This window comes from Drosophila gunungcola, unplaced genomic scaffold (assembly GCF_025200985.1).
Source record: "Drosophila gunungcola strain Sukarami unplaced genomic scaffold, Dgunungcola_SK_2 000106F, whole genome shotgun sequence".
NCBI lineage: Eukaryota > Metazoa > Arthropoda > Insecta > Diptera > Drosophilidae > Drosophila > Drosophila gunungcola.
Window position 1 is genome coordinate 22,856 of NW_026453268.1, and position 27,483 is coordinate 50,338.

The 27,483-nt window shown below is 41.1% G+C and overlaps 1 protein-coding gene across 4 annotated transcripts in view; it reads left to right on the forward strand.

Annotated features, from left to right (window-relative positions):
* The first annotated feature begins 1,240 nt into the window (after positions 1-1,240).
* Positions 1,241-27,483, forward strand: part of LOC128265264 (zwei Ig domain protein zig-8) — a 122,641-nt gene continuing 96,398 nt past the window's right edge. For 3 of the 4 annotated variants that reach the window (XM_053001147.1, XM_053001146.1, XM_053001149.1), the window contains exon 1: positions 1,241-1,323. The gene's annotated coding sequence lies outside the window, so the exon portion shown is untranslated. The remainder of the gene's footprint in view (positions 1,324-27,483) is intronic. The other variant, XM_053001148.1, reaches the window with a different exon arrangement.

The following is a 27,483-nucleotide window of genomic DNA, read 5'->3' on the forward strand; positions in this document are numbered from 1 at the left end:
TACAGGACTACAGGACTACCCAACCCCAAGCCAACTAAGCAGATCCGCTGCCGTTTCCCGTGTGCACTTTTGAATTTCTTTGCGGATACAGACATTTAATTTCCTTTGTAGCATTTTTATTGCTATTTATTATTATGATTATTATGTAGCACTATGGATATTTTGTCGGCCCCGAGTTTGCCGGTCTCGACCCTCGACCCTCGACCCTCGACCCTCGACTCCATCCTCGCCAGGCCGTTATGACGGTCATAAATTTGTTTGCTCGCCCTGCTCATTGTGCTGCGATGTCGATGTCGATGGTGAATGCCAATGTCCATAGTCGACGCTAGATGGTCGATGCTCGATGCTCGATGGTCGATGGTCGATGGCGAGAAGGGTTCGATATGCAAACAACAATATTTGCGCAAATTGTTTGCAGCCCCGCACGGGTGGGGCTGTAAAATTGATGCCCACTGTTGCTTCGCCCGATTATGTTGGGCATTGTGTGTCCAACTGCTTGTAAAACTATAAAGTTTCATGATTTATATGAATTCGGCATTCGAGCCGTGGAAAATGGCTCACTCTGCAGTGGCTTCAGCCCGATCGCCTTGTGACATTATTTTACGCATTAAATATAGGTGATTGCAACGCATGTGCGATTTTTCGGCTGAGAATATTTAATTTTAAATCACAGGAATCTTATTTTAAGACTGCACTGTCGTGGATGTTTTTACAATAAAATATCTCTTTAATTTACTTACCAATTTTTATATTTGCCTTAAATATGTTTTGAGATGATGTACAAAATTAGGTACAAACACAATACCCACAGAATTTCATAGATTTGTTTGCTAAGCAGGATGTTTTAATTTAATTAATAAAATAACCTTTTAAAAAAATTGAATTCTAAACAACGTGACATGAAAAGCTTAAATTAGCTGCAGATATGAATGAAAATTGGGTTTCGCAAAGACATGTTTTTCAAGTGCAGAGGTGGATAGAGGAATTTATAAGATTTTGAAAGGGATTTGCCGAGTGTGGACCCTCGCCGGAGGCTGCTGGACTGGGTGCGTGATTGCGAATCGTATTTTGCTTGGACCCTTGACTCATCCCGAAACTCATTGGCCGCGGGCACTCCAAATTAAACCACAAAATATTCGCATATATGAATATTCCTGGGCGGCCATTTTGGGATATCGCAGCTTGAGCCAGGTCATAATTTCATTCCCACTCTTTTCCCCTTTCTTGTTTTTTGTTTTTTAGGCCGCACAAGGACGGAGGGACAGACCGAACCCAAAACCGAGCAGCGGAAAAAAGCGAAAACCACAAGAGCCCTGCAGACGGGTAAGTTTCAGACCATCGGGGAGTGGCCGTGGCCGCGGCGGCCCGATAATGAAGTTGAATGTGTTGACAAGTTTATTTGCTTAATTTTTGCTCGGCACGCCATTTTTGAGATTCCTACGGCTACGGCTATGGCTATGGCGGCGGGCTCTCGGGGCTCGTTTTCCCAAAGAGGCCGCCGGGAGCGGTCCAAGCTCCATAGTCCCATGCTCCATGTCCCATGCTCCATGTCCCATGCTCCATGCTCCATGCTCCATGCTCCAAGCTCCCCAGGGCGGCGGCTTAATACACATTCGACGCGGGGCGCGGCCCGCTGACAGGCGCCCTCAATCACAATGATGAGTCGTTGATAAATACGGAACGAGGTTGTGCACACTCTGAAACAAGTTCAATGCGATTCGTCCTGCGAAGGCCCCTGGCAGGTTGAGTCCTTGAACTCACCCATGTTTTCACTTTAGCGATTTTTCCATTGCAAATAAGGGGTTATCCCTGAATGCCATTAGGGTCGGTTTCCTCAATTGGAATCATTTTAGAACCCACATTTGTCCGCTGTTGATATGTGTCGAGCTCGCATTATATCCGATAGGTAAAGGCAAGGCCGTACCTCAACTTACAAAGAGCAGTTAATATATGTGTGATAATACTTATATTCTTTGCTTTAAATTAAGTCCATTCATTCTAATAGCTTAGGTGCTTCCATTTTTAAGACCAAGTTGAATACATTCAAAATGCTTAAGCCATTTTCGTGAGTCGTAAAACAACCTTTAGTACTCAAAATTCTTATAGAACTTATTGACAAATTGAAAAACAGAGATTAGTGATGAAGAAAATTGTTGTGATCATGTATTTCAAAATACGGAGAACTAGAAATGATATGGAGCCCGAGCATGGAATACACTTTAAGTCTTATCAGAGGGTAAAAAAAAGGGTGAACAATCTTTCGAGAGGCTAAAGATTAAGTTAAAGGTTATAGGTTATAGGAATAAAGATTATGGGTAAGATAAATACATTAAGTCAAAACTTTAAGCCCAGTTAAGTCCTTAGATCATAGCTTGAAACGACTTTTAGTCTTATCAAAGGATATACAAATGGAGAACAATCTTTGCAGAGTCTTTTAAGTAAAAGGTTATAGAAATAACGAATAAGGGTAAGATAAATTTATTTAGTCGGAACTTTAGGCCCCGCTAAGTCCATAGATCATAGCTTGAAATGGCGGCCGAGCAGGGATCCTGCTAGCCTTTTCCACGTACCCCGAATCACATCCCCGACTCATTGGCCTCCGCAGGCCGTTCGCAGCCCTTTTAGGAACAACTACTCATCGCACCTCCAACCCAGCTCCTCATCGGCCCCTGTCGTTGGCTTTGTGCGGCCAATTAGAGCGCTTTGACGCCGCCTCGGGTCACTTTGCGTGCCATTTGCTTATTTTGCTTTATGCATTTCATTTCCCAAATTGCGGTCATAATTTTGTAGCTCACGGCCTGCTCTTTGTGGTGATAGGGTCTGCTTGATTTGGTCTGCGCGTTTGGCAATCTCAAATAAATTAAAATGCTCAAAAATTTGTCTCTCTTGTGACATTGGTTAATTTCTTAGCAAATTTTAGATTTCCATTTGAAAGTGATTTTTGTTTGTTTGTTCCCATCTGCTAGTTTTTGGCTTAATCAAATTATAGAGTATCCTGTGGGCGGCTGGCAGTTGCTAAATTTTAATCACTGCCCTTTTTCTCCGTTTGTTTGTGAAAGTAATAAAATAATTATTAATTATGAACTGGCATAAGCACACTTTTACATACATGAAGACTATATATTTGCGGCGTGTGTAAACATTTAATTGAGAATCACAGAAATGACCTGGCAATGTTCGTTTATCGATTTGAAGGGCCTACCACCTAGGCTGCTGAGCCCAACAAACAAAAACCGGTTACAAAACGTTTCTCGACGTACGAGTGCGTATGGGTATCACGTATACGCCACATGTTCCGCACTCCCATGACAAAACGGGCGGTTAAGGGAAAACCGAAAGGCCAATTACTTATGCCGGCGGCAAAGGAAACCAGGGGCGCATTAAGTACATTATGCACTCGATGCTGCTGCTGCTGATTCTGCTGCTGGTGCTGCTGCTTCTGCTCCTGTCACCCAAGCTGCTAGGATCATCTGGGTCCTGCAAGGTCCTGGGCGTAACTGGCAACTGGCAACCGGCAACCGGCAACTGGCAACTGGCAGCTGCATATATTAGCCAAGTTTCGCCCTCGTTCTAGGCCCTTGCTCACGTTTTCTCCACGCAGTTCGTTACACTTTTTCCTGGCATGTACGAGCCGAGCTCGAAATCAGCCTGGGCACGACGTCCGTGGAAGCTAGAAAACTTCAACTACCAACTGGCAACCAGAAGCCACCAGCCACAACCACACCCACACCCACACACACACACCCACTTTCACTTCCACCTTACCTCGACCAAAGCCAACCACGCCTCGAAGTTCGCTCAACGGAAACGGAAATAATTTGTCATTTTATTTCTATTTTATGATTATTTATTTTATTCCAACATTCTGCTGGCTATAGCTCAACAACGATATTTGCTACCGAAAGGAGACAGCAGTAGCGGGTGAGGTGCGGTGTTCGCCGAAGGACTTACACACTTGCTCACACATACATTAGCATTAGTTTTCGGCCACGCTAACGGACTTCCGTCAGCCGTCAGGCGTTGGAGGCGACTTGCGTTTCAAGTGCCACAAATTGTTGCATGCTCCATTCTGGGTCTTCTTTTTTCTCTGTGCTGTTTGCACAGTGGAAATTGGCGACAGATTTCTGCCACCAATTATGATATGCAACGCCAGCAGACTGAAACAAAACAAAACATAAGGTGCGATTTCTCAATGTCAAGTTAAGTCTTAACATTGACATATATGAGCTTATCTGAAAGAAAATATACTTTACTTAGAAAATATTTGTAGATCGGCAAACGAAACTTCTTATAAACTTCATTCACAAATAACAAACTAGAACCTTAACATGACATTGAGAAATCGAATATAAATGGGTTTGCTTTCCATTTTCAGTTAGCATGCCCAAAAGTAAACTTTCAACAAAACTCAACCTAACTTGCTTAAATTAAAAACCAATTCACAAAATTCCGTGAAAAAAACCATATCCCCATAGCTTTAACATTTAAAAATATACACAAATCCAAGTCACATTTTTTCCACATTTATATATGCATTCCCTTCATTCGTTTGGTACACAAATTGTATTTGCTATTGACTCTTTTAAAAAAAATATTATTTTTGCAGTCAATAAACGGCTGAACAAAACTGTATGAGTATATTTGATGTGTATTTAGCATGAAATGAATTAATCGCGCTTTATTCAGTCTTGGCCATCTTTTCTGTGAAAACAATATATATTTTTTAGGTGACTACATTGAACGGGCAATTGAGCTTACACTGCATGTGCAAAGGCGATTGAATAAGCGCTCAAACATTTGAGGCTTAGGCCTCAGCCACTGTTTGAGTGCTATTTGTGGGGTTTTCGCCACTGTGCAGTGAGTGACTTCTCCGGCGGCTATATCTGTGCCTTTTCCGGGTCCCTTCCTGTCCCTGCCGTCTGCCACTTTTCATAGGCTATCGCTTACTTGCGCATACTTAGTGGGCAGCCGGCAGCCGGCAGCCGGCAGTCGGCAGTCGCCTTGTTGTTCATGTCACATTCCCGTTTTTTTTTTTTCTACTTTTGTTTCAGCTCTGTTTTGACCACATTGCTGTCGTCGTCGTCGTCGTCGTCCTTGTTTGTTGGCTTGTTCAACAATCTCGTGCGTAATTTTCACCCCCCTCAGAGTGTGTTTGTTGTCACTTTATTTATGGGCCCGCTTAGGCTGTCCCCGGTCCGAGTCCAAGTTTCAGTTCAGGTTTAGTTTCGCATCCAGTTACACACTCACACTCACACTCACACTCCACATCCCGATGCTGCTGCCGACCACTGATACAGTGATTTTTCATGCGATGATTAATTAACTGAAGTCCTGGCCTGTTCTGGCCATCCTCCACTATTCTGGCCATTATTTAGGCCCGCCGACGCCCATAAATATTTAGGCCAGTCAAGGTGGGCCAGTTTAAGTGGGTGTTGGTGGGCTACCTGGTGGGCTACCTGGTGGCTAGCTGGTGGCTAGCTGATGCCCAGGCGTGTTTAATTTCCACTCGAGCACCTCCAATGCCGCCGCTGAAAAACGCAAAGCAAATTGAAAAAAAGCGCTGGCAAAATACATAGCGAAGAGCAAAGCGAATTACTCTTAATGAGTTGGAAAATGCAAACAAAGCGCTGCATAAAGTTGGCAGCGTGGCAGAATGGCAGAAAGACTGTTGGCCAGAGTGCTCTGAATAAAAAATGAACGCCTTCTTTTTGGCCAGGAAGCGTGGCCAAAGCGGCCGGATATTACAATACAAAACGAGCCACAAAAGTGGCGGGGAAAAAGGAATCAAATTAATGCAAACAGTTGAGTGAAAACTATGAGCTATGTCGGCCGGAAGGGGGCGTGGCGCCGACCCCGACCCCGACCCCGACCCCGACCCCGACCCCGACCCCGACCCCGACCCCGACCCCGACCCCAGTAAGCGACAACTCTGCGTCGACTTTCTGGCACATTGTTTGCATTATATTTGAATATTATTACCAAAGCAAAAGAAAGAAAAATAAAAAAAAAAAATAAAAAAAAAAAAAAACAGGAAAAAATCCATAGAGAACTTGTCAACTTGGCGAAGAAGGGCATACCCTAGAATTGAAAGGAGTGCCGAAGAATCGACTTAAACGCAAAAAAGGAAGAACATCTTTACCTGGTTGGGAATTCAATGGAATGGGAGATACCATTGCGGCATCAGTCCTGGTGTTGCAGGTGCATATTCCAAGGTGAGCAGACAACAATGCAGCCACTTCCTCTAGATACAGCCCTCAAATCCGCACTCGCAGCCCAGTTGCGTTGACAAATGCTATTGTGCCCTCTGTTAGAGTATACATAATGGATGCCTTCATTTCCGCTTCCGAATGCTGAGCCATGCTCATGGACTTCCATGGTCCGACAGTACAGGGAGAAAAAGGCATTAAGAAGTCATGATTGTGCTACCCAAGATGTAAGCAGCGATCATGTGCCTTGGGTAAATTTTAAATGACCAATCTTGACTGTTGGAGGTCAAGGGCATAAATAACATATCATGTTTGGATTGTAAATTCGATAGGCAAACAAAACACTTGATGAAGTGTACGCTTCTAGGAGAACTTTTACTTATATTATGATAAAGAAAGATCATATAAGATATAAATGTGTTGTCATAGATTTTAAAACGTTTTCAAGGCGGACAAGTTCATAAATGTTGGTATTTGCTTCACAAGTTCCTGAGATCTCTGGTACGAGAAGGGTATATAAAAAATATTGGTACTTTAAGATCTGCAGTCGAAGTTCCCAAACTTAAAGTCTTGGCAAGTCGATAACATAAATACTTGAAAAATCAGTATTAATTTATATCACACAAATATTAAGTAAGTTCTAATCTATAACAGTCTCAATCTGTTGTATAAATAATGTGATGCAATGTAAAATAAATGAGAAATCATAATGATAGTTGTGGTCTCTTCAGTTGCATTAAAAACTTTTGCTGTGCAGTTTTTAAAGTGCAACTCAAAAACGCTAGTTTCGCAATGTGTTGAAACCCTTTCAAAGTTGGTCTTCTTTTTTTTCATCGTGTACGATGGAGGGCAATCAAAGTGCCAGTCATGCCGCTGACCAGTTTTTGACCAGGGTTTTGGCCAGTTCATTTTCGCTGGCCACTTGAGCAGCTTCAAAGCCATGAGTTGCCGGTTGCCAGTGGCCAGTGACCAGTGGCCAGATGCCACATGCGGCCGCTGCTCGGCTGTTTAATAAAAAAATCACACACTCTAACACACAGCGATGATGTGCTCCAATGCTCGAATGCTCGGACTTTTGGGCAGCTAGAACTCTAGGATGGCAACAGCTGGGCTGCCATAGTTGAAAGCACTTAATTATGTGCGAACATTTTGTGTAGCATACTTCAAGGCCATCGTTTGGGAGGCCGGAGCCCTTCAGACTCGAGTCATTTATAATCGCCAGTGCCCATGGCCTGCCACGCCTACCCCAACCACCACCCACCACCCACCACCGAATTGTGGCAAGGTCACAGCTCCCGGGCATGTAAATCAAAGACACTTTTTGGTCACTTTCGCAGAAAACAGAAATCTGATTGGGTTTTCGGGGAGATCGAGGGACGACGAGCTGCTATGTCAATAAGGCACTTTCTGGGCCATGAGGCAATTATTTCAATATCCTGACCTGCAGGAGGATCGTACGTGTGCAAAGGGCACAAATGGCAGCGGAAAAGTCAGTCGATAAGTGACATTTATGAGGACGACTTTTCCCTTTTCAGTCCAGGGCTTTCAATTCGGATGCAGTGTTATTGGAAGGACTATGTAAGCAATTAACTTTTCCATGAAAAAGTAATATACAGACTTGATGCGTTATTTCAACAAGTATAAAGGGATATAAGACGTTCAGTTAAGGTTTGATTATATGCTATAACAAATTTCATAAATGCTTTTTTATCAGAGCAAGGTCTATAAATTTAGCGTTTTACAAGCTTTGTTTTTGTAACAACATAAATTGATCTAAAGCCATAAACTACTTTGTGTAACTTTATAAAAGCAGGCCACCTAGGACTTTCCCTAAATATAATCACTTAAAATCACTTATAGTAATTTAGTAAAGGTGATACTTGAACAACTTGTTTATTTTTTTTAACACATTATTTATTTATTTTATTTACACAGAGTTACTAGTCAAGCACGTAAGTTGTGATTGAAGCGCTAGTCACTTGAGTTAAAAAGAAAACAAACTTAGTTTATAAATATAACTCAAGAAATGTAAATGGGCTTATTTATTTACCATCATTACACTATTTTCTGTAGAAAAAAAAAACCGTCAAGCTCTGTGTTTTTATGTATATGAGTAGTAAGAACTTCTGTGTAATTTGGTTTACGTAAAATACCACAACTTAGTATACATCAAATATCGGCCATTTCACTTGGGATGTGTCATCTTCAGAGCTTCCCAGAATTTCCGCTTGGACCTCCAGCTTATCCTGTTGCCAAAATCCCGCTTTTCTCGGGAGAGGTCTTCACAAAACCAAACCAAAACGAACCAAACCAAAACGAACCCAACCCAACCCAACCCCAATCAAATCCTCTCCAAAACTCATCTCCGCCTGAGGCTCCTCGAAGTGAATCGCTGTCGCGCACATCCCGAATATTGTGAAGTGCTCTCCGCAGTCGACGCTGTTTATAAACATTTTTATTTGCACATTTGTTTTATGGGGCATTTTCTTTGCTTTCCGGATGATGCACTTGTTCTGGCCACCGCCCCATCCTCGCAGTTGCAGTTTCGGGACTCGCTTTTGCTTGTTCGCTTGCTGATGTTGCAACTGCTGAAAAGAGAAAGGCAGGAAGCCAAAATAGGGGAGTGCAACGACTTTGAGATACCCAGTAGTTAACACATTTTACCCCAACTAAGGGACATACAAAACAAACATCTGACATTGTTGGATTTTAAGTAGCCAATAGCGGTGTTAATCTATGATGACTTTAAGAACAGTCGCAAACCTATATCTCCAATGATTCACGACTTTAAGGACCCCTGTTTTGGCTTCTTCTTACATTTCAAATTCCCTTAGTTTCATATATGTTTTTTAACGAAAATGTATTTCCTATGACCATTGTTTGTACAGTGACTATAAAGACCTATGTTTGGTCTTCCTCCAAATTTAACAAAATACTTATTACATTACGTGACTATAAGAATTTTTCTGTTTTGGTTTCTTCCCAATTTTAAATAGACTATTTCCACAAACATGCATTTTCAATGGCCATATTGATCTATGATGACTATAAATCTCGTGATTTACATTTTATTAAATTTGAAAATAGAATATTGAATATTGATTGAATATATATATTTCCAATGATCAAATTGAATTGAATTTTATACCTATGAGGACCGCAGGTTTTGCCTTCTTCCAAGTTTAAAAATAGACCTTTTATATATATTACCACGAATACAATATGCCCCGTCAACTGAACGAAAACGGAATTTATATTGTGGGAGGGTGAGCGATGGCCAAAAACAAGCTGTGCATAAAAACAAATGGCAAAGGGCGTGGCAGCGCCATGCCGATGATTGTCGGAGTGCTTTATTCGATTTGGGATCCGGACTCTAGCCAGGCATTGGTGCTGTTGTTTTGCTTTAATTTGCAACGGCGTGGTAAATCGTTCATCATAAATGTCAAGAGATTTTCAACGCGGATTATGGTGGTGTGGTATGGTGTGGTATGGTATGGTATGGTATGATAGAACGCCGAGCAAACACCGAACTGCACCACTGTGCAGTGTGGGGCATTAAGTGCATTTAGCCGCCAGTTGTTCTTGTTGTCAGAGTTTTTGGGAAAAAAAAAAATGTGAAGCGGAAATTCCATAACGACATGACAGGGAAGCTGCGAAGTTTGAAGCAGTTCGCTGGTGGCCTTGTGAAGGGAGCTCCTTAGGTGGGATACGCCACCTTTAACCTTTTTACTTGTTGCTGCTCGTCCTTGGCAGGACTCCGGGGACATGGGATTAGGGCCTGTCATGTCGTGTCTTCCAGTGCCGGCCATAGTTCAGTTTTAAGCATCACAGACAGCTGAAGCATTTTTGCTCAGCATTCTTTTTGCTTGTTGATGTTGACCATGGCATGTTTGACAATTTCCACTTTCCGCTGTGGCTCCCAACCGGCTCTGACAGCTCTCGGCTTCTCTGGTCCTCTGTGTCCCTCGATCTGTTGCCACCCTAAACATGCTTTAAACAATCAAAACAAACGACAGCAACAACACTTCGGACATAGGACATCGAACACACACTTTCTGCGTTGTCAGTTTTAATAAATCGTCATGTGCATGTGCATGTGCATGGGCATGTATCACAGTCGCAGAGAAACAAAAAATGGTAAACAAACTCCTGACCATCAACAAAACGACGGATCGAAGCTTAACAAAAGATAGTCGGACGGATAGATGGATTGCGATTCACAAAGAGTTCGATACTTTCAAATGAGAAGCAACAACTACGCAGAAAATATGTCAATGGAACGACCCCAAACAGATATTGCTGAATTTCTATGATACAAAATTTCTATTGAGTAAAAATATCTATATAATCAAAAAAAAAATTGGTTTTCATAGTTTATTTATTCATTTCAGCCTTTGAAAATTTTAATTAGTTTTAAATTCAAAACGTAAATAGTTCATTTTTGTTAGTATAAAATTACGAAAAAAATTACATTCATTAATATTGGATTGAGTTTTGTTTAAACATTTTATAAAAGTTTTTTTCTATTTGGTTTCTGGAAATAATTTCGGAAATTTTTCTGTGGCAACTTTAAAAACATTGAATTTATTTTGACCCTTACCTAACCCAACCGATTACCACTTTCTTCCTTCCCAGAAACGCACTTCCATACTCATTGCCATTGGATTCCGTGCGTGATATTTGCGGCCTTTGGCAGCTTTGGCGTCTGTTTTCGTTTCTTGGGCCTCGTGGCCTTTGCCGTAATTCAACTAATAAAATATTTACGATTCCCGGCTGTGGGACTCGCTCAAAGCGTTAGTAGTGTTAACACTGGCCCACACAAGACCGGAGGAAAGGCGGAAAAAAATGAAGCCGAAGTTAAACAATCGACGCATTCGTGTTTATTTTTACTTTCAATTTTCTGCGGGACCTATTTCTGTTTGTTCATTTTTTTTTCAAGTAATACCCTTGTCTGGATGGTAATGGTACCACGTTGGCTGGTGGTGACGTCTTTAGGGAAGCAAAGTTAAGGCGGAATTTATTTTTTTTTATTTGAAAATATTTATTGACAAATTATTAAAGGTAATTTAAAAAAAATAAGGTAACTTAACACATTAGTGGTTTGTAAAAGCAAATATAATTTGCTTATGCATTTCATTTTAAAATTGGTTGTCAAAGACCACTTTTTATTTGATTTTTACATTAGAAATCTTAAAATTTTGTTGTGTTTAGTAAGAAGTTAGCTTTATTCAAAAAGAAAATGGTGTTGAGCTTTAAAAATAAGTTTTTAAGCATTTTATGTTGCCACTAAAATAAAAACTAAGCATCATCATAAATTTATAACTAAAATTTAAATATATACTATATACAAAATATATAATAGCACTATATTTAGTATATAAAGCACATATTTAAATATTAGATTTAATTTGATGGTGACGTTTTTGTAGAGAAAAATTTGCAAAAGTGTGTGGAAGAGTGCTTTAGCCGGCATTTGCTTTTCTGCCGCATAATTTTTTTCTGTTTGCTCTCTGCCGTTTAATAATTATCAACGCATTAGTGGGCGTCTCCCCTTTCTTGCAGCTTTCTCCTTGCCTTGTGCTTTCTCCACTCCTTGTGGCATTTTGTACCGAGGTTGGCGGCCTCAGGAAATGCTCTTGCCGCTTAATTATTCACGTTTTGGCTTGTAATTTCCCGAATGAGAGGGGAACAGGCAGGGGCAGTGGTGGGGGGTGGACAAATGAGGCGGCGGTGGCCTGACACTTGTTGGCCGCCACTGTGGTTGGGCGGCGATTAAAGAAGGAAACTGGAAGCCGGAGGCAGCACAGCCGCCAGCATATTTAATTAAATTCTAAACTCAGCACAAAATGCAGTACAGAAAGGAGATGGAAGTTAGAAAAAATTATAGAGACGGCACACAATCGGTGGGGGGAACTTAGCCAAAAGGGCAAATACAGGGAGCCCTGTACGTGTGATCTGTTTGCATATGTCTGTGTGTGCGCTTTTGTTCTTTACCATTTTTTTTTCGCCATTTTCATTTCCTTTTTGCTCCGCCGCGCGCCTCGAATTATGCAGCGAAATATTCAACAAACATTTTCACTTCATTTCGCGGGCATCGTTAGCAGCTGCCACGCCCCCACCCTCCAACGCCTTCTCCTGTCCGCCCATTGTGCTGCAACTGATTTTAATTACATTTAATGCGAGACACTTTTTTTCAACCCCCTGCCCCTCTTATTACTCCTTTTTTCATCCTTGGGCGCCACCTGCTGACTACAAATTTTTATTAATGTTAAACGCTAGTTATGCCCCTGCTCCGCCCACTTCCGCCTACCAGCTGGGCGACACTGTCCCTCGCTTTTTGCATATTCATGGCAGGCGGATGGCGGATGGCGATGGCGATGGCTTCATGTTTGTTTGCTCATCAGCCGAAGACAACTGTTAGTGCAAAATGGCTGAAAACAGAAGGCAGAAGACAGGAGACAGAAGACAGAAGAAAGGGGGTCGGAGACAAGTGTTTCCCTGGCAGAATGGTGGGGTAATTGCTAAGTAAAGTTTAACTGAAAGTTGTAAACACAGACAGCAGCAGTGGCAGTGGCGCAGTGGAAACTTTGCAGTCAGTTGATTCCCCCGAAAGTATGCAACATTGATTGAAACAATTAAAGTAATCCCTAATCGACAGGACTGGTTTATCCTTGGCAGGTAGTTAAAGTTCAGCCCGGAGCTACCTGTGCGTGGGTACAGTGACAGAAATATCACTGAAAACTAAATAAATATGGGTAAAATGAATCAACAAGGCTACTAAGTGTAAAGTAATGTCCATAACAAATACCCAATTAAAGCAAAACGAAGACCATTATCCATTTTTATAAGTATTGATGTCTCAAAATAAAAATATTTTATGCCTACGTGGTAAGCAAAAAGTATAAATGTTAGCATTTTTTCCCTTTTATTAGTTTCGCTTTCTCCAGTTATAATTTTTGTCTGTGAACCGGATGAATCAAATTTCTTTATTTAGAATATTAAGATAAATAACATTATTTTCTTAAATAAATAACCAACCAACGAATAACTTAGATGATAAAGTAAATATTTTAAACAGCATTAAAGATTCAAAATAAATCTATGCTGGTTATTTGAAAAAAAATGTACGAAAATATGCACAGAAAATCATTGCATTTGCAATTTCAGTTGGTTATGTCGATTATTATTGTTTATGTCTGGGAGGCGAATGCATTTTGCCTCAATAAAAATTTGCTTAACGAATACTCAACTAAAGCAGAACATAAAACATTGGGTATTTTAACAAATAATCATGCAGCAAAATAAATGAATGCTCATTAAGTTGTGAAAATACAACTTTAAAAGTATGTATATAAAATTACAGCTTTAAAATGTGGATTATTATTTTCAATTATAATTTTGTTATATCTAAATTTTGTTATTTCGTCTGTAAAGCTAATGCATTCCATTTTTCTAAGCCTAGCAAAAACCAACTGAAACCGAACAAAGACCAGTAAGTGTTCAAATTAATTTACAAATAATTCAAATGATGTTGTAAGATTACAATTCTAAAAGTAAAATAGAAATAAAATTAATGTATGTTGATTTTTATTTTCAATTTTAGTTTTGAAATAAATATGTATTATTTTTTTTTTTCTGTGAACCGGATGCTTTCAATTTGCCTTCACTCTGTGGCGGCCGTTCATTACATTGAATCCCAGCTCAGATTCGTTGCTATTCCCTTCGTGCCTTATTTTTGCGCTTTTTGTCCATTTAATGGCATTTGTATCTGGCTGTTTTCGCAAATTATTGCCGCCTGTGCCCACACACGAACAAGTTGCTGGGGAATTTAATGCAAAATAATGATGTGACAGCCAACGCTCATCCAATGCTGGGCCAATTTTCAATTTGATTTGCATGTTCGGTGGGGAGTGGACAAATCCAATGGGACCATGGCAATCCGAATTCGAATCAAAATCGGCATCAGAATCAGAACGAAAGCGCCATTTAGCCGATCATTCGCAGTCATTACGAGCACATTGAAAACTGGCTTTCGTTTTTGTTTATTTATTGTAAGTTTTTTGTGCGTTTTTGGCTGGTTTAACGGAGTCGCCGATTAATTTCGTTATCAGGCTGAACTAATGTGCATTCCATTTGCCGGTTTGCCGAATTTTCACGATTCACCTGGCCTTAGTCTACTATTATGATGGGTTCAGTGCGAATGCTATAGTAGGGAAATAACTCGACGCTAATAAACACCGAATCATCATAAATCTACGAAGTATTAATTTTAATTAGTAGCAATATTGGATTTATGTTCGTTCTGTACTGACTTTTATTAAAAAATTAATTAAATTCAATGAAATGCACTGATTGTTTTGTGAATCAAAAGATCAAAACAAATATACTATCGCAATTATTTACTGATAATGGCACTGAAGTTCGAATTGATTACACTGTGTTACAAAATATATAATATAATATTTACAATTCTTAAGTGCACTGATAAAAAGATTCAGAAATTTAAGAAGATTGTAGACTTTAAGCTATTAAGTTAAAAAATAAGTATTTGGGTCATCTTTGGGCTTGAATAATAGGCAGCCATAACAAATGCTAAAGAATTCGCGTGTGTATGGTAAAATTGGTAGTCAACTAAAAATACGTTAAAGCTTGAATTAAAAGAAAAAAAAACGAAGCCTGAAGAATTCGCGTATGTTGGTTGTATATTTAAAAAAAATAGTATACAAACATACAATAGGTGTGCATCTAGGTGGTATACATTTCTATTAATCCTACTCGGTGACTAGTCGCAATCAGGTGTTTAAACCCATGTGGTAAGCCAATGCAGTTATATTCGCATCACTTTTGAAAGGACGAGGTCCTGAGGCGCTGGCCTCCGAGGGACAGAAGGGTTGCAGTTGCGTGCGGGGACAGACCAAGCCCCCTTGGCGTGATGTGCGTGATTGGAAATGAGTTCGAATTAAATCGCGGGCGGCAATTAAATGAAATGAAATTTCCTTCTCAAAAGTCGCTCGCCCACAAAAGTGTGCTGAACAGTTTAAACCGTGCCACCACACATACACACCAGCGCAAACACACGCAACACTCACACTCACACTCACACTCACAAACACATTCGGAGGCGGAGATAAACTGAAATCAATGACAAAAAAATACAGCGCTATCTGCCCATGTGTGTGTGAGCGGTTGTGCAGCCAAACGAAGACATGAAAAAAGCGGCGAGCCATGAGAAGGATTCGAATGAACAAGGAGCCCCGCAACAGCCCATAAGTACACTGTCCAAAAAGTTGATCTTTTTACAAAAGAATAACTTTTAAAGTTCCATAAATCATTTCAAATCTTTCTTGGGCCCACGATCTTAGGTTGGTGGATATACAAAAGCTGAACAATTTGTCATCTTTGAAACCTGCTCTTAAATATAAAATATTAAATTACGGACTGATATATTGATTTCAAATGATATTCAGTATTCAGTTTCAAAACAAAGTACATGAAAGATAAACATTATATTAATAGCCCATTAAAAAACATTTAAAGTGGTTTGTTCCTTTTTTGTTTGTTTTTCAGTAGTTTCATTAAATTAGGCTTTCGGCAAATTATTGTTATTTGGAGATTTAAAAGTATGGTTAAAACACTTTAAATGATTTGAAACATTTATTTAGGAAATGGCTAGTCATTTTCAGAAGACATAGCTTTTGGTTTCCTTAACAGACCTGACAATTTGGTTGCTCATTTTTTGTCAGTGGTGGAGGGCGGGATGGCCGTGGAGGCGTGGCAGGCAACGAGGCTTAAGGCACCAGCACCGGCACCATCGATTGCTTTTGTTTTCGCTCCTCTTGCCGCTGCCGTGGTGTTGCCGTAGTTATTGGTATCTGGTTGCCGTGTTAATCTGCTTCCTTCCGCTATATTTGTGCGGCATATTTACGCGACGCCGCTGTCGGCGCAGCAGCTGCTGCTGATAAGTGCAGCAGCCGTGACAACGCGAACGCAGTGCTCGCCGAACGTGCTGACAACAACAAAATCAACAAACAAGCGGGCGAAAGATAGCGCGAGCCACCTACTGCCACCCATACCACCCACTGCCCAGCCTAGAACACCCTTAAGCCACCCAGTGCCACCCACTTCCCCACAGGACAACCTTCTTATCCGTGTTGTGTGCGGCGGCGAAAGAGGCAACAAGGCAGCAAGGCAACAAGGCAACGGGGCAACGGGGCAACAAGGACTCGCTTATCCTGCGAGTCAGACGGTGAGCTGTTTAATTAAACATTAGGCTGGCAGCTTGCAGTTTGATTGCAGGCGCACACCACGGCGAATGAGCGATGCGGAATGCCAGTAGTTGCGGCTGCGGCGCGTTAAAGTAGATGCCAGCAGATACCAGCGAATACATTTTATTCTGCAATCGAAACGACTGGCAAAATGTGATAGTAGGTGATACTGTAACGTTCATTGCCACAACAATCATAAAATTGTTAATTATATCAAAAAGATAAAGGCCTGCTAAAAGGTAGCACATAACTACAGTCTTTATTGCAACAATAATATGTAATAGTTGGCATTGAAAATATTATTTTATATTGCTCAGTTGTTTGACCACTATAAATATTTGTATACATATTTAGGAGTGCCACAAAAATCACAGAAACACTTTAGTGTCCAAAAATAAACGTCATGTTTCAAAATAAATCCAAACTCTGCCTGTCAGATACGGAAATTAAATTAAAGGAATTCACAAAGGTTTTAAAAATAGTTCAAGAGGTGCATAAAAGTATGGAACAAAATATGTAAGAATATATAGTGATCTCTGGGAAGCCCCAATTCTGTTATTTTAATATCAGTGTCTAAGAGGCAACATTTTACGATTACACTTATTCCTTGACAGATTATTATCCACATCGCTGCTTAGCCATGCGATTCCTAGCCGCCCAAATGTCTGAGTAATGGGATATTTCGCAACTGAATTGGGAATCTCATTTGGTTGTTATTCATTGAGGCAACTAAAACCGCTGCCGGCTAACCAAATTAGTCGCAGCTCATCAATTTCCGTCATTAACTTAAAGTGGGATCCCGGAGTCGCGACCTGAGACACTTGGGTGGTGTGGGTGGTGTGGGTGATGGCTTGGGGGCGACTGTCAAGGCCGTTGGTGGCTGCGGTGCCTTTGGCAATATGACATGAGCACTTATGACAACACGCCCAGTCACTGATACATTGGCTGTCAAGTCAGTCAGTCAGTCCGTCAGACAGTCCGTCAGACAGTCCGTCAGACAGTCAGTCCGTCAGTCCGTCAGTCAGTCGGTCGTTTGGTCGGTTGGTCGGTCCTTCGTGTATCGATGCATTATTCATGCGGCGCCCTGGGTTTTGCGCTTTCCATTGTTGCTGCTCATTTGGGCTGCTTGTCTTACACATAAATACTAAACACACACACACACACACACACACACTTACACACATGTGTGTGGTGTCTGCGCTTAATTACATTTCAAAGGTTATTATGTAATTAACCTCGCTCCTCGCGTTCACATCTCGCAGCTTCGATGTTGATGGAGCTGTCACATTTCATTCCGCAAACTTCTGCGACTTGACTGGAGTGCCAAGCTCCATTCGACCGATCCCTGGGCGAACCCTTTACCGGATAGCACACCCACCCGTCCCACAATCAAACTTATGTACCTTAATTAATGTTCATGTTCTCGGTTTCCTTTTATTTTTATTTCTCCTAATTTTTTTTTGTTTCCTTTTGCGACCTTCGTTCTCGTGCTTTATTTACTTGGCACGCGTCAAAATTTGGGGTTTAAATATTTCCCAACATGAACATCTCACATCTTCCTGCCCCGGCAGCTGGAGCCCAATATTTTTGGGCTTAACCGTGTTCCTGGCATAATTTTCCATCTTCGTATTTCTGCTTTCTGCTTTCCGTTTCCATGTCTTTTTCTTGGATGCTGTAAAATTGTTCAGATGTTCTTCATATAAATGCGGCATATTTTCCCCCCATTTTCCGCCCCCCGCCCACAAGCTGAGGGGGTGCAACAAAAAGAGTCAAGGCCGCCTAAGACACACGCACACTCTGACACACACAGACGCTCTGATGTGTGCTTAATGTTGGTGCAAAATTAAAATTGCGTTTTAATAGCAACAAGAATAACAACAGTTCGGGCGTCTGTCAGCAAAAAGCATATGAAATAAGGGTCCAAAGTTGCGCTGCAGACCTGAGCCTAATGCTTTTGTATTCTGCCAAACATTTTAATATGACTTCGATAAAGGCGGAAAATGTACAACCTGGCTTCCTCTCATAAGCGCAAATAAAAAAGCTCAAAGGCCTTAATTGGCTTAAATTGGATTTCTGGGATATTTAGTAGTATTTGGGCAAGTTGTGAAAAGAAATAGTTTACTAAATCCCAGCTTATAATTCGGAAAGCAAATAAATAGTTTTGATAATCTCACTGAACTCTGAACATTTTTGGACAACCATTTGCTTGTTTAGAAATTTGTTAAGAGGTATGAAGTTTTTGGTTCAACTCCTTTATTAAAAAATAATAATGTCAAATAAATTTCTTCTTTTAAACTGATAATATATTAGATTTATATATATTTTATAGGAAGACAAATCATTTAAATAAAACAAAATTTTAAGCAAACTAATCGATTTTTTCAATACCTCATAGGAAAGGGTATGCCTTCATTCGCTTAGTTGACTAGTATCTGCCTTCGTTTTAGTTCTCGTAGTTAATTTGGTCTCGTTTTTGGGTCGCCCGGCGTTGCTATTAAATTAACAAAAATGTCTGGCCCAACAATAATAGTGGCAAAAGCTAGTGCAGCAAAGCCAAAACGACTCGCATACTAATGCAAAACTGTTGTTTGTCTGGTTGCTTGGCTGCCAGCTTGGATGTCCTGCTCCTTGGGCCATGCCACGCCCCCTTCGCCCCTCGACTGAGGGGAGTTTACTGCCACGCATTAGAAGCCGAAATGTAAGCAACAACAATAACAGCGTTAACTACTTAACAGGCACATGTAATACGCTCGCACCGAGCGAGTACCACTTACATTTTACATTTGCATTCTAGTGGGGGGTACTAGGGGTATGAGGGGGGGGGGGAGGGGTATTAGCCCTGTTGTTTATATGTGACCTGTGGCCAGTCGACAATATGCGGTGACGACGCCAGAACCACAAATCAGACTGCAAAGTGATTAAAGTTGTCCTCTCACCACAAAAGTTGGCCCCAAAAAGTAGGCAATACTTTGTGCACACCATGGACGTCGAAGAGGGGGGCCCCAGTGCAGATAGGGCGCACTCATTACTCCTGGCACATGTCGCATTTAGTTGGCTGGCACTGCATTAAGCAGCTAGCGCCAGAGCCAAATGCCAGCTGCCAGATGCCATATGCCACATGCTATTTGGCAAATGACGCGTTTAAAAACGCGACAGCGACCATAAACACGCGCGAAGCATTTGAAAATGAGAAAACGCGAGACGACCAAAGTGGGACGCAGTGGCAATTGACTAGAGCAGTGACTGATGAATGAGCCCCAGCGGTGGAATCGAGCATGGTTCCCCTCTTATTGGTTTGCTGCAGAAGCTTATCTTGTCTGAGTAAATATCAATCAACGGAACATATGTAGAGTCATTATCATCATGTTCATATTCAAATTTCGAAGAATTTCTTGTATATTAATGAACATATCATACAAAAAATCGACTTAACATTAATTTATACCTTTATATATTGAAGTATCTCTTATTCTTTGAATATTTTTGTAGTATTTTTTTCTTTATTGAGTTTTTGGCAACCAAATTTGAGAATGACTTATAAATCATGAAATACAATTTGAATATGTTTTTTCAAACTAGTGCTGCTTACTTTTCTCACAGATTTAGAGTTGAGACATTAAGTTTGCAGGCCAACGAATTCTAGAAAAGTTGTAAGTACCTGACTGTTTTAAATTCACTTAGCTGCTCAACAAGTTGTCCACATAGTCAATCCATTAAACAATATAATTGAATTGGAGGGAAATTTTCCGATTACTCACCATTTAAATTCTAAGAATTTTGTATCAATGTTTTGCAGCACTTAAATAACTCTTATTCTCTGTCTACTAAAAGTGCTGAAGCGAAACAATATTGTAAGGGACCAACTTTATCCCCTGATGTTTGTGTATTGTGTGGGTGGTCCCAAGCTGAAGAGTCACCAAGCCAAAACCCAAGCCCAAGCCCAAAGACATACATGCATCCTGTCGCAGGACAATGATAATGTTTTGCTGACGTCGGCGCACACCTTCACATTGAGTGAAGTGTATTATTTGCAGCACATTTATAATGATATCAGCGCATAAAAAGCGTGTTATTTGCCAACTTAAACACAAACGTATCAGGCAGAGACGGCTTATAAATACGTAGTGGCGGCTTGCCGCTGTTGTTGTTTGTCAAACGTTGTTAGCAGTGGGCAAAAGTCGGGGCGGTGCTGTCGCATTCTTTGTGAGGATGAGGTCCTGGAGCAGGAGGAGCTCGAAACGAGACCACATCATCAGCTCCAGCTTCGCAGCATCGCAGCATCGCAGCGTCGCAGCATCTCAGCATCAGCAACTGTGTTTCAACGTCAACAAGCGACGAGAAATATTCGCATGCATACTCGGATTTGCCTAAGCGCCGACTGCATAACTCACACTCACACTTGCACACATATGCATAAATATATGTGTCTGCACACACGGGCCAGTGTGTATGTAATGCGCTCCAAAAACTATCAGGAACAGCAGCGATGGCGGAACAAAGTCCGCAAAAGGCAAGACAATGACAGGAGCCGGTAATCCTGAGGACCTGCTATATACCAAAGTACCATGTACAATTAATTTTAAGTTATCCTTCAAGACTACAACAACATTAATAGATCAGGAATTTACATAGTATTTAAAAGAAGGCAATAAAAGAAAACATAAAACTTAATTTTTAAACTTAAAAGTAACATTTGTCACGTTTATAAAGAAAAATCACAGCCCCAAATTTTTTTGGTTTAATTCATTAAATTCATAAATATAAATAAAACCTCTTGGCGTCTTTGATATCACTATTAATCGACACATTCTATACCGTAATGAAAAACTGTATTAAGGCTACATAAAATAAAGTTCATTATTTTGTTGGTAAAAAATAAAATAGATTTTAATATTTTTTCTTTTTAAATATATTTTAATGATGACTTTTTAGCTTTTATAGCGATAAAACGAATTAGTTTGTGTTAGTTGTAGTAATATAGTTTCTTAAAGATATTTACGAAAAAAAACAAAGCAATTTTGTTCATTCACTAGACTCTTTCAATGTTATAGACATAGTTATAATTTTTTCAAACAAAAATTGTATAGAATGTCAATTATGAGTAAATCTACTTTATGTTGGCATTTTATGTATTAATTTCATATTTATTTTTAAATACCCGGCTGTCGCCGGTCTGCCATCACTGCCACTAAGCTGTCCTCCTGTACCTGCCACTTTCTTCACCACCCAACCCCCTTTCTATTCCCTTTCTTCTATGCGACGAAGCACACGGGGCGCATGAGTAATCTAGGCAGCTTGTGCTTTGCATTTCGGCGCTTTTCCCCGCTCTTTAGCCGTTCTTTCCTGCATCCTTTTATTTACTTTTATTCCGGCAGCCCAAGCCCGTGATGATATTGTTGTGTGTGTGTGTGTGTGTGTGTGTGTGTGTGTGTGTGTGTGTGTGTGAGTTGGTGTATTTTTGGTATTTATTTTTGGCATTATTATTGCATATTTTGTGTCGCTCGTCCTCCCTGACCGTGTTCTTTTTTTTTTTTCTCGCGCTTTACGTTAATGCGAAATTTATGCTTCATGCGCTTTTAGTTCCGCCCCTTAGCCCACTTCGCCCCTCAACTTGGTTTGGATTTTGGTATGCGAAAATATTTTCGTGGGCACCCTGGAGGCAGGCCCCACCCTCCAGTTCCAGTACAGGTGTGTTTTCGTGGGTGGCCTGCCCACATATTGATATTGACCGAAAAAATATCATCATCCACCATACACACACACACACAGAGAGGGGAAAAAAACTTGTTTATCCTGAAAGCAGCAAAGCAAGAGAAATAGATAAACAAATACATAAATAAAAAGTGCAGGCAACAAGGGAGCACCACAATGATAAAGAAATGATGCAGAGAAAAGCACAAGCCAAGAAAAGCATGGTTGTGCTGCTAATGACGGGGCGTATGAGTAATGTGCTGCGACAGGGCGAATAGGTAGGTGGCTTTCGCCAGGAAATACATCGTCAGCAGTTCTAAATTAGTTAATAATTGCAGAGGTAGAAGTGCAGGACTGAGGACTCAATAGCCTTGAGCTTTTTAGTTTATCGAAGAGGATTTCGCAAGGACAGAGCAGATACTGATGCTCCAATAGTTTTTGCACCCTTTTCAATTTTGCCCTTCATTATATGTATTCCGCTTTCAAAAACTTCGATTGCATTTCCGTTACCATTTTCATTTAACTGACATACGAATATAACCACGCACAGTCTGCTTTCAGAGCACTTTGAGTCCGCTCTTTGGGTCACCATCACCCCATTCCCCTTCCCATTTCTATTGGGCTCTGGCTCCCGCTTAATGGCCTCCACTTGTCGTGTTTTATGCCGATTTCATTTTCATTTGACTCGCCACGCGCCAGGGCCAAGTGCATGCTGTGTGCCACGTCGGTGAACTTTTCATTCCGCCACACACACATACACTCACACACACACGGACCCACAAACACACGGACATACACCCCTCGCAATCGAAATCCCCAACTTCCAACCCCTGCCACACCTTTTTTGGGCCGCCCACTTTCAAATAATCATAAAAGAACGACGCTGGAAATTTATTAAGAAACTTGGGCACTAAAAATAGTTGCTTAAATCGCTGGGGTGGCCTGCCCTGAAAAAGGGGATGGTTTTTTTTGAGGGAAAATAATGCGGCCAGCCCACAATCTACTGACGAATGACCTTGGCAAGGTCATGCAAATATGAGAAATCTTTATTTCATCATAAATAAATATGTTTTATATTTCCTTGATTGCTTTGTCAAGTTTCGTAAAGTTTAAAATGCCTTGCAATAAAAGTTGAGCCAAACAAGGCATTTCTGGTTGGGATAATAAATTGTTTTGTTATGAATACCAAACCATTAAATAATTTAGGCCTTTTAAAATTATAAGTTATAAGTTATACGGGAATTTTTTTGTAAAGGTATTATATTCATGGCATAAAACGAAATCGTGTGGTCATGCAAATGTGAAAAATCTTTGTTTTATTATAAATTAAATATCCTCAATTGCTTGGCTAAATTTTGTAAAGTCTAAGGTGCTCTGCACACAAAGTTTTTTCCAGCCAGTTAAATTAAAATAATGAATTATAACATATGGAATTTCCAATCATTACAATACTAAGTCCTTCAATAATTATAGACAACTATGCTTTACAACTTGTTTAATTACCAGTGAAGTTTGTTTTGCAATAAAATTATAAAACAAAGATTTTAGCAAACAAAAATTCGTATTTTTGTTGGTGGTAAATGGTTTTTGGCCATTGCCGGTGGCGAGGCACGTTCATTCACCCCCCTCCATTGAAAGCTCTAACTGACTCGGTCTCCTTCTTCCACCGAACCTTACTTTCTGGCCATTGTCCTGCAGGTTGGAGCTCTTCCTTTTCCTATTTCCTATTTGGCTTCGGCTCCAGCGGCCTGTGAAATCCTTTGACGGCATAAACGGGTTAAGCATTTTGGTGACGTAAATATGAACGGCAATAACAACATTGGGTGTCCTGAAAGCTAGTCCAGTTAGTCCAGTTAGTCCAGCTAGTCCTGCCAGTCCTGAAAGTCCTGCCTGTCGGACATTGTCTGGTTTATCCGTTTTCCGTTTCTGTAAGCCCTCGGCCAGGAGTCGGTGGGCCTTAAAGTCCGAACTTCAGTTATGAGGAGAACGTGAGTGTCTCTCGACACACACACACACACACACACACACACACACACACACACACACACACACATGCACACATTAGGGGGGTGTCTGTGAGACCCAAGCCAACCAAGGCACCCACAATTCTTGGCCAACTCTGCATGTGTGCATCGGGCATTTTTCAAAATGGCAAACAAAGCGCGCGTGACAGGAAAAAAACGGCCAGCAAATCGTTCACTCGGCCTCAGAAAAACCCAAAATCCATTTCACTGACTCACTCACACACACACACAGACACACAGTGTCGACGTCCTTTTGTTTCAGAGTGTGTGTAGCTGTGTGTGTGGCAGACAGTTTGCCAAGCATTTGCTTAATTTAATTTTGCCTGCCTCAACGGCTGCTGTTTCGATGGCCCACTCTCCACTCTCCACTCTCCACTCTCTACTCTCCTCTCTCCACCTTTCACTTTTCACTCCACAGAACATCAGGAAAAGTCCTGACTGGCCGTCTGCCTGCTTCAGTGGCTGTCTTGACTTGCAGTTTGTTTTCTTAAAATTTGCAATTAATCAACTTAACGTGTCCAACCAGGGATCTCCATCTGAGCTCTTTAAGCACGCCAAAAGCAATTTAAGCCACTACACTGCACAAATTTACTGAAATGTAACCGACCATAAATCAATCAACAATGCTACAGTCAAATGCAAGACTTAAACATGTACTCATTTAGTAGAGGTGTGATAACTTCCCAATATATAATTATTATTCATTCTTTTTAATGACTCAAGTCATGTATTTTCTTAAGAAATCATATGTTTAAATTCTTTAGGTTACTTTTAATCGAAACACCCAATAAATATTGTAATTTTTGTGTCTCTCAAACCAATGTGTCCTTCGACAAACAAACTGAACAGAAAATATATCTGTAGTGGTAACTAAACGTCAACGTTCTACGCTAAAAGTACTGATTTCCTAAATTTGGTAATCTGGTTTTCTTTAGAGCAGCCATTAGAAACTGTCATTTGAAGCATTTTCAGATGAGCGGAGTAGATGCGTATTGTGCATCTGTATATCTGTAGTGGTAACTAAACTTTAACGTGCTAAACTAAAAGCACTGATTTTCTAGATTTAATGATGGGTTTTACCTCTGAGCAGCTTATAGAATGTGAGATTTGCTGCATTTTCAGGTGAACAAAGTAGATGTGTATTGTGCTCGGCGGAAACTACAACCGATGAGCTCCACCGCTCATCTGCAATAATTGAAAGGGCGAAAGGACGAAAGGACGAAAGAATGGGGGTGACAATGCTGTGCAAGCCCAACGCAAAAGTTGAAGGCCAAAGCCAGAGAAGGTGACAATTGTTCATTTGTTTGTCCTTTGTTTATCGCTAACCAGTTGACAGCTCCGCTGCTTTGTGAAAATGGTGGGAAAATTGAGAGGGAGGCAGATGGGGAGTGGGATAACTGGGGAAATATGTGCAGTTTATCTCCGTTTTCTATTTGCCATTTCAATTGTTGACAGCTTGCAGATAGTAAGCTTACGATTTTTTGTATGGAAGTTGGAGATTGAACGTTTTATTCTTCTTTGCAAACGTGTAAGTCTCAAAAGCGTACTATTGAAATCTTAGGGCACAAATGCCCAGTCTTGATGGTATAACAGTTTGGTTATGCATGTGTAAAAATGCCGAAAATGGTCATACTTCAGAAATTACTAGAGATTTGAAATTAGATTGGAAGCGTCTAAAGGTAGGCAGTGAAAAAGGGAAGGTTTTGTTTCGTATTGAATTTATTTCAGATTTAGATTACCGTTTTCCAGTTCATTGTTGCATACTTTTGGGCACCATGTTAATTGATTTTTAAAGTCCCGTGATATTTGTAACTCTGCGTGAAACATGACAATCGAAATGTGTAACATGTTGTGTACAAATGTTGTAATTTGTACCATTTATCTACATCATCATGTCAAAAAAGTAAATAAAACCAATCGCATGTGTATTTGGGTAACGTTAGTTCTAACCGAGTAGAACAAACGAATTTGTCCAACAGAGTGCCATTGAGTTGTTCTATTACTTTTTAGTCGAGCTGTTCCTGCACTCCATCTGATTGCAAAGAAATCCACAGGACCATGAAAGATGCCAATTAAATTGAAATAAAACCCCTATCAACACTTCCGTGCATTTAGATTTCCAATTCCGTTGGCTGGCTTTGGGCTTTGGGCTTTGGGCTTCGGCCTTTGGGCAGTGCTACAATTTTGTGCCATTTGTGACTGGCGATTGAGTTCCGCTCCCCAGGAAGCCAGGGCACTTTGGCACTGTGGTCAACACAATCAGGATGCAGTCATCGCCAGTTGGCACTCCATTGCTCACCTTCTCTGTTTTGGCCCGCACGGTGCTCCCTGTATTTTGCCCATCCTCCAGCAGCTGACATAACTTCAAATGCACTTGCTGACAGTCATTGAAAACACAAACTGTAGATTATGCCACTGCCAGGAGAGGACTCTCTTTATTTCCCTTCTGGCTGCCCTGCATCCTTGCATCCTGGCATCCTGGCATCCTGGCATCCCAGCACTTGTTATAAATCACAAAACAAGTACAAAAAAAAACCGAAATTATCTAACGAAATGCTACTGGAGCATCGGAAAAACTCGAAGACCAAAGATATAGTCGCCTCGTAAGGTCTGGGGCGTGGCATGGGTAGGTGAGCTGGGCTTTCCTCTACCCTGGATTGAAGGTTCAGCATTGCAGAAAATATTTCAACCAAAATGCTGAGGCTGAGGCGGAGGCTGAGGCTCTTGCCTTTCACCTTTTTCTGGTCAGCTTGGCAGTTGGTAATGCGGTCAGGATGTGTTCAGATGTGTGTGTCTCTTTTCCCCCATTCTGTTTATAAACGTAACAATGACCGCATTCTTGTGCCTGTGTCTGTGACTGTGACTGTGCGCCTGTGTGTGTGTGTGTGTGTGTGTGTGTTGTGCTTGGCTGCCCTCGAGGCAGGACCACCCACTTTTCCACCTTTCCACTTTTCCATTTGCCAGCCGCCGAAAGTGCAGCAACAAAGTTAAAGTTCTCCCCGTTTTTCTATTGACAACTGTGCGGCTTTTGTGCCAAAGAGTGGGCGTGCCGGCACACACGCACACACACAGAGACACAGATACACGCCCCCACACAAACGAGCAGCAGCCAAAATGCCGCGAGTGACTGCGAAAAAAACATTCCTCTGCGCCAAGCAAACAGCCGCTGGCAATTGGCAGAAGCGCTGAGCCGAGCTCAACCAAACTGAGCCCAGTTAAGAGTTGGTAGGAAGGTGGATAGGTGGGCAGGTGGGCAGGTGGGCAGGTGGGCAGGTGGGTTGGCTTGAGGTCACCTCG